At 42.0% G+C, this 8,845-nt stretch overlaps 1 protein-coding gene across 1 annotated transcript in view; it reads right to left on the bottom strand.

Moving 5' to 3' along the window:
* LOC118755619 overlaps positions 1-8,845 on the bottom strand; it is a 238,743-nt gene that overhangs the window by 29,335 nt on the left and 200,563 nt on the right. The window lies entirely within an intron of this gene.

Below are 8,845 nucleotides of genomic sequence, written 5' to 3'. Positions count from 1 at the left end.
AAAGCCGTTTTCTCAGCTAACGAAGGCTTGGAGACAATAAGGGGTGTGGATAAAATTGTAAAGGGCGAGGAAAACGCCCTTATTCCTGATAATATGAACGTTTCAAACGTTCCATGTTTAAATTGGGCGCCGCTTGTATCAACTTACGTCGAGCACACATTTAGTACATTCAAGGCTTTTCTTCGCGAAAATCGAATGAAAATGCTGCCAGAAAACTTCAAAATGCATCTTGTGGTTCAATGTTACTAGAACTATACAGATTAAAGTTTTATGAGTTAGAAACTCGAAAGGATAAAATAGTCAAAGATTCAAAGTACAAATTTTCCATATAATGAAACTAGTTCATAGTTTTTCTCTTTTTACTTGTAATATAAACATTTCTAAAATAAATGTATTTTTTGATTGTTCTTCGTATTTTCTGTCTTTTTTTAGTGCCTTTTTCTGCCTTTTTCGCTATTTTGTTTTGCCTTTTTTGCAACACCTAGTGCCTTTTCCTGCCTTTTTCACTATTTTATTTTGCCTTTTCTAGCCTATTTCGTTATTTTATTTTGCCTTTTTTATAGGTTTTAGGTCCTAAAAATCCGTTCCCTGATTATTACATTCTCTAGAGAAATCTCGGAATAATTTCTGAAGTAAAGTTGAGAGGGTCTGAGGACTTTCAAGGGCTCTTTGACAGGACTTCAGGTTTTTTGACTGGAAAATATTAAGAGATTGTCCATAATAGGTCAATGACTCTTTCACTTCATGGATCGATTATCGGCTCCGTCCAGAATCTGGAACATGGCACCCTCTAAAATGCCTAATTTAGTAAATGGCCTAAGGAATCGGCACACTAGATCTATAAAGGTCGCTTTTATTTCCTCAAATAATAATAAAAGAACATTTTGGGCATTATTGAATAGAATTTAATTTAAAAAAGTTATGTAAAGGCATTATAAAATAGTTCACAAAACACCCCAAAAATTCGGTTATTAAATATATCCCCAATATGCATTTGGAAAATATTTGCACAATGAAATATATAGATACAAAATATTTTGGTCCATTTCTTACATTATGGTACTCTTTTTGGTACACAAAAAAAGAAGTAAGTGGCAACCGTGACACTGCGTATAATGGAAGTATTCAATTCAAATACGCCCGTATTAAAATGAAGCATTTTTGCACGTTTTGCACCTCTCGGATGCTTTTTTACTTCGCTTTTATTAGCTCGGGATGTAACTATGTAATATTTATGCACCTAAAAGGTGCAGCGATTTCCATTCTCAAGTTACATACCTGATGACAGTACGTGTTTTATTCTTAGAATAGCCAAGGCTAAACCCAATCCACCAAAATAAGCTAACTGAAAATAGAAAAGGACCGCCCTTCTCTCTGTACTTCAACAGACTAACTCGCCAACACACGGGCTGCCACCCTTCTTTATTTTAAAGTATTTTGCTCATGCAACTCGCAGGTTGCCGGATTTATATATTCAAATTCAATACTTAACAGTCCTGCCGAAAACCAACGGTTTTCCAATAGTAACAACTTGATTTAGTTCACTAGTTCTCTTTCAGCTCCACCGGTAGAATACAAACTTTCTGCACTGGCCTACGTAGCGTATTCGTTGCTGTCTGAATCGTTGCTGACCGAACCAGATTGTCCTCGCTCGGATGAAGTTGTATGATACGCCCCATGGCCCACTGACCTAGTTGCACTCTTTCAGAAGATTTCCGCCATTTTTTCTGCTCTTGGAGTGTCGTCAAATACTCTTTGTGCCACCGCTCCCAAAAGGTCTTAACCATTCGCTGTCGCTCTTTCCAAAGCTGCGCACCCTTGGATGACGATGTGTCGGGAATCGCAAAGGGTAAAGGAAGAACCAATGGCTCTCCGTTCAATAAATGCCCAGGTGTCAGTGCTTGAAAATCCCCTGGATCTCGCCCAGTGGATGCAACGGACTCGAGTTGAGTATCGCTTCAACCTGAGCAAGCAGCGTCCTCAATTGCTCGAACGGAAGCACTCTTAGCGCGATGACGCGGACCAGATAGTGCTTCATCGATTTTACTGCCGCTTCGTATATTCCTCCATGGTCCGGAGCTGCTGTTGTCATGAATCGCCACTCGATACCTTTGACCGACAAAATGTTGGAACACATCCTCCTTGTGCCAGCTCTCCATTGCTCTTTTGCTGTCCTTCGCTGCTCCCACAAATGCTGTACCATTATCGCTATAAATTCGCTCGCAACGACCACGACGGGATACAAATCTTTCATAACAGGCAATAAAAGCAATCGTCGTTAAGTTGGTCACCAGATCTAAATGGGCAGCTCTAGTTTTAAGGCAAACAAACACTGCAATCCACACCTTTTGCCTTACAATTTGATTGCCTTCTCTGTCTATCATTTTAATGTCTGCAGGACCTGCATAATCCATCCCGACGTGCAAGAATGGTTTCCCTGCAGTTACACGGTCCGCAGGCAAATCTGCCATCATTTGAGCTTCAACTCGATGGTTATGGCGAAAGCAGGTATATATTTATGTAAAAAGCTTCTTAGCGAACCACGCAGTCGTGGGATCCAGTAGTTTTGCCGTAAGAACTGCATCGTAACTTGCACTCCGCCGTGCTTCGTCTCGAGATGTGCATGGCCCATAATCAACCATGCCAGCCTGGAACCATCAGGAATTATGACTGGCTGGCGCATATTCTCGTTCAAACTCGCATTCTTAAACCAGCCGTGCACTCTGATCAACCCATCATTCAGCTCTGGCTTGAGAGATTCAATCCTGCTTTTATCAGGAATACTATTCCCAGCTTCTAGACAAACCATCTCTTTCTTGTAAAGCTTGTTTTGTTCCTGATTCAGTAGAAACTACATGGCCTTTGTTCTTTGCTCAGTAGTCGGCGACATGCTTATATGTTCTCCCCTCTTCTTCCTTTTATGTACCGAAATGAATTTCAATAAATAAACCACTACGTGTACGGCTCTCTCCAATTTGTCAACATACTCTATCAAGGACACTCTATCCTTTGTTGCCCTTCGCGTTATCATCAACGGTTCATCTACTTCTGCTACAACGCAGGTATTAAACTCACTCTCAGCCTCCGCCACTGTGTTTGGCACAAAAACACAGTCAGGCCAACGTTCGGGATTATATTTTAACCACGGCGGCCCGTATATCCATAGTTTACTGTGAATAATCTATGAAGTCTTCATACCACGGCTCAACATGTCAGCTGGATTGTCCTTTGTATTAATATATCTCCACCTCTTAACATCAGTATTCGTCTGTATAGATGCAACTCGGTTGGCAACAAAAGTTTTCAAACCTCGCGGTATTTTACCAATCCAGTTGTGTAATCCATCCACAACGTGTAACTCACACCCGAAAGTTCCATCGCCCTCGTTACATCCACCAGTAAACGGGCAGAAGCTCCGCCGCTGCCAACTCTAGCCTTGGCACTGAAACAGTTTTCATCGGTGCGACACGTGACTTAGATACTGGTAGCGTGCTCTTTACCTCCATGCCATCGTTCTCAACACGCACATAAATCGCCGCACTATATGCCATGTGTCTGAGAACCCGTGAAATTCAACCTTTCCACCATCACCCATGCCAATCGATCTCTCTAAGGTAAACTCTTCAAGGTATTTTATCTCTTCCCAGTATGTACGGAATCTCTCTTCCATCTCTTTGGGTACTGGTCCATCCCATTCTACTCCGATACGCCATAGATCCTGTATGATAATCTTCCCCAGAATTGTAACTGGAGAGATACATCCGTTTGGATCGTAAAGTTGCGCCACAAAACCTAGAATCTTCCTCTTAGTAACCCCTCCTTCAAACTTTGGGGTCCTTACCACAAACGAAAACATGTCTCGAGTTATATTCCACTTCAGCCCTAGCACTGATGCCTTCTCTTCGTCTACGAACATACTCTCCTCTTCATTCTCTGATAGCATTTCCTTGATCAATCTCTTGGAGTTCGACTTCTACTTCTTCATTTCAAAGCCTCCGCTTGCTAGTACATGCTGCACTTCTTTCGCCATCTTTATCGCTTGACTTTCACTGCCCGCACCAGTTATACAATCATCCATATATAGGTCACCTTCGATGATTTGAGAAGCCTCTGGAAATTCCTTCATAGCATCCCGTACACACTGTACCACCGCCCGTACTGCATTAAAGGTTCACAGTCTCTTTCCCTCCAGAAAATCCGTTATAAGTCCCACTGATCTCTGTTTACTAGAAGCTGTCGGAACATCATTTTAATGTCCCCAATGACCGCAACTTTATGCCTCCGCAATCTCATAACTATGTCTGCCAAGTCTCGTTGTAGTTTTTCACCAAGCATTTGCACTTCGTTAAGGGAAACTCCTTTGTCTGTACGGCAGCTAGCATCAAATACAACTCTGAACTTCTTAGTAATGAAATGATGAGGAATGTAATACACCATTCCACCTATTGCAGCTGCTCCAGACACTTGCTCCATATGTCCTAACTGCTCGTACTCCCTCATGAAGGCGACATACTGCTTTTTTAACGCAGGATCCTGATTTAATCTTTTTTCTAGTGACAGGAAACGACGTAGTGCAACCAGCCTGGAGCTTCCGATATCGCAGATTTCTGTCTTTAATGGTATTAAAACAGTAAATCTTCCGGTGCCATCTCTTGAATACGTGCTTAAAAATAATTGTTCAACCTTCTTCTTTGTCCGTTCCGTTGGGACAGCCACCGATCTCATCCAGCTCCCAGAAACTCTTCACCAAATCTCCAAGCTCTTCAGCGCTAGTACAGTGTATATATAAAACCGGTGCTCCTTGGGCACCACAGACAACCACACCGAAACAAATTCCGAGCAGTGTCGTCCCCTCAAGCTTGCTGGGCAGTACTGCAATAAGAATCTTTGCAAACACCTTGACGTTCAGAACTACCTGTACTTTCCCGGGCTTCCAATGTTCTGGATCGGCTAATGGCAGCGATGAGTCCATCACAGACTCTGCTCGGCCTAAGACATCTGGTAGTACAGGCTCCCAATTGTTATCTCTCGGTAATACCCAAAATTCTTCTTCAACATAGCTGCCGGCGTTGAACCACGGCTTCACCTTCAGGATTGCGCGCTCACTCACACTGAAAAACTCCCCTTCAATACCAACCATCTTCCGGCTAGCTGGCAAGACAGAAAACTTATATCTAATGTAAAGGCTAGATGCAATCAAATTCGGCTGCGCCCCACAATCTAGCAATGCTCGAACAGGGCCGAGGTACTGATCATCCGCCTCCAACCTAACCATAACCGTAGGTAACAAGGCGGGTCTCACATCCAGATTAAAGTCAAACGATCTGCCGTAATTCTTGAACAAATTTATTTCTTTTTCTTCGTTGTCATTACAATTCTTTACTTTCTCAGACATTAATCTCCGTTTCTTTAACAATTGCTCTTGCTTATCCAAGAGACTCAATTGCTTGTCAACTTTTCTGATCTCTTCCTCAACGTCGTCAACTTCCCCAGAATGGCCGCCCCCCTGTGAAGTGTAAACATGTTCAACCGTAGTATTTCGTTGCCGTTTAACCGGTCCCCTGCCAACTTTGTTGTTGTCATTGCTACGACGATGCCCTGACTCTTTAATCACGAGCGCCTGCTTCGAAATTCCCTTCATGGGGCACAACATACTATTATGCTTTATCTTACCTGGGCAACGAACACTCGCACCTTGGTAACAATTATCGGCACCATGCCCTCGTTTGAAACAGTTCCGACAAAGACTGAGTGCCTTGAATTCATCGCATGGCCAAAGTGCATGGTCGCGCCCGCATGCTATACACTGACTCGCGCTGCTAAAAACCTTGCTCTTATTTCCTCTTCCGCTGTTACTTAATTCTCTTCTATTACCTGATACACTACGGGCTTCGGATGTGCGTGTCCGATGCACATCCACCACATTAGCCAATGCTGCTGCCTGACGGTCTAAGAACTCCAGCATTTGCTTGACAGTGGGTATCTCCGTGAGTCGCTGGAGTTCCCACTGCGTACTAGTCTCAGGATCTAGACGTTCGTGGAGTATATGAACAACCATCATATCCCAACTTTCAACTGGGATCCCCTGGGCACGTAACTGGTGCAGCACCTCATGTGTCACATTCGACATACGTTGCAGATCATTAGGTCGAGGAGCACCCTCAATAGTTGGCAGCCGTAGCAGTTGGCGCAAATGCTCACGACAGATAGGATATTTCCTGTCGTCTAACTGCTTGAGCCTAGCCCATTCTTCAACATAGTTGTCATCGGTAATTCACCTAAAGGCCGAGCCGCTTTACCAACCAATGATTTTTTCAAGTACGTAAACTTGAATGCAGGTGAAACATTCTCATTGTTATGGATTGCAACCATAAATCGGTCACGAAACCCCGACCATTTGGTTAGTGTCCCATCAAAATCCCCCCACGTATTTTTATGTCATGTTGTTGGTATGGCAGGTTTACCTGCACTGCCAATGGTGGTTGTAATATTGGCGCTGACACCAGAATCGGAGTTAAGGCATTCACTTTGGCTGCAAGTTCCGATTTTGCTGAAAAATAATTTGCTGCCACTACTGCTGCAACATCATCATAAGTGTTCGCTTTCTTGGAGTCACGCTCCATCAGCTTTTGATGCGCTTCGACGAACCGCTCATAGAACTTCTCTAATTTTTCAGCACGGACCTTCACCTGCTCCAAAGTGGCATCAACAAATTCTGCCTGCCGCGTGTACTCTTCAATACGTGCAATCGACTTGCAAAGTTTTTCAAGCACCCCTGCCATTTTGCGCTAAATAAAACAAAAAATACAAGTTAGTAGCAAATAATACCAATTTTCATTAACAAATACACTCATTTACTTCTGCTTGGCTAGCACAATTAACTTTTCTATTTATTATCTTAAAAATAAGTGCCAAAAACTTCAGCTACTCGATTCGCAAGTTAAGTTGTATTTCACCACGATCAGCATTAATGGCTATTCGTATTTTACTGCTGAAAGTACACACACTCCTACAGCTGTTGGGTCCCTGTGGGGAAAATCTCTAGTTCTGAACTGGTACGCTTCTAGTACATTTAGACCTAGTACTGGTTCGCGATAAATCTCTTTTGCATGCAAGCAACTGGCGAATTTAACATGGCGATGTCCTAGGAAGTGTCAAATGCCCCCCGCTGCATCCCTTTTTCGATAGTTCCGAACTAGTCCTAAATAGTCCTATAGTTCCGAACCAGTTCTAAAATCGACAGACAAAAGAAAAAAGTATCATGATTTTTAAATCTTTTTGGTTCTTCCGTGTGTGCGATTTTAAGTTATTTTCAAAGAGTTTTTTTTTCAATTTGAATTTTTAAGAAATGTACGTTTACATACCTTGAGCTGTAGCTGAGTTTGCAGAGGTGCTCGCTTCTTAGATTTCAGACGGTCCCAAGATGTTAAATGTTAACACAAATTTTAGTTTTGTATTGCCAGGCTATGAAAAAGCATCTGCGAAGCGCAGAATAGAAGCGTATTTGACCGAAAAAGCCGCCGAACACATATCTATGTAAAGTAAACGAGCCCCCCGCTGCATCGCTTATTCGATAGTTCCGAAATAGTTCTAAATTCGACAAATAGGATCTAGTTCGTTCTGCATCCCTTTTTCTATACTTCCGAACCATTTCTAAATTTTTTACTTTAGATATAGATTTCTAGTGAAAAAAACTGAAAAAATTAGTTTCTTAAAAGTACCAGTTTTCGCCGATTTTGGACTGGTGGGGATCTAGTTCCCATCGGACTAGTTCCTTTTTGGCGATAAAGACCTAGTACGGAACTAGAAATTTATTAACTAGTCCGCGGTTTCCCTGCAGGGTTAAAACCACGCAGAAGTATTAACGCACAGATATTAAAATTGTTATTTGGTTTTTTCGTATATTCACAATCAACAATTGCACCAAGATGACGTCACGCATACAGCTGATTCTGTCAAAATCACAAAGAGCGGATTAGCGGTACCGCGATTGGCGCAAAAAATTGTCTTAAAAATCAAAACCATTGTAACTTTTTTTAAGCAGAGCTGTGCTGCAAGTGACGATTTGCGTAAATCACTATGCGGTGAAAAGAAATTAATACAGGACGTGCCCACACGGTGGAACAGCACCTACTACTTGGTTCAACGATTTTTGGAACTTAAAAACACTGTCAGTGAAATACTAATTCGTCACAAGACAGCACTTCTTAACGTTTTACGTCCACTTGAAGCTGCAACTAAAGAAATATCGGGCGATAAATACTGCACAAGCAGTAAAGTGATTCCCTTAGTGCATTGCAATCAACCAACGAATGGGCGCTATTGAACATGTTTCAGTTTTGGCGATTTCTAAGCTATTGGACCCACGTTTCAAACAAATACATTTTCATGCTTGCGCAGGTGCTATTCAAAAGATTAATGATTTAATGAAAATTAGTCTCGACGAAAGTCATGGCGAATTCGATTCAAATAAATCGGACCGAACTTCAGAAGATTTCAGTCTTTGGAGCGATCACCACAAACTAGTGCATAAAACCTGGAAATCTAATGGAACCTAGGAAAGCGCTTCAGATGAGCTATCCGAGCAACAGTTGGTCGTTTAAATGAAAATCCGTTGGAAATTTGGGCGGATTTTAAACAACAATTTCCAAAGTTGTTTCACATAGCTTATAAACAGGGAACGGATTTTTAGGACCTAAAAACCTATAAAAAAAGGCAAAGTAAAATAACGAAATAGGCTGGAAAAGGCAAAATAAAATAGTGAAAAAGGCAGGAAAAGGCACTAGGTGCTGCAAAAAAGGCAAAAAAAGGCAAAACAAAATAGCGAAAAAGGCAGAAAAAGGCA

This window comes from Rhagoletis pomonella, unplaced genomic scaffold, assembly GCF_013731165.1.
Source record: "Rhagoletis pomonella isolate Grant_MI unplaced genomic scaffold, Rhpom_1.0 Rhpom_scaffold_00001, whole genome shotgun sequence".
NCBI lineage: Eukaryota > Metazoa > Arthropoda > Insecta > Diptera > Tephritidae > Rhagoletis > Rhagoletis pomonella.
The sequence above is the reverse complement of the archived record's forward strand: the minus strand, read 5'-3'. Positions and strand labels throughout refer to the sequence as shown.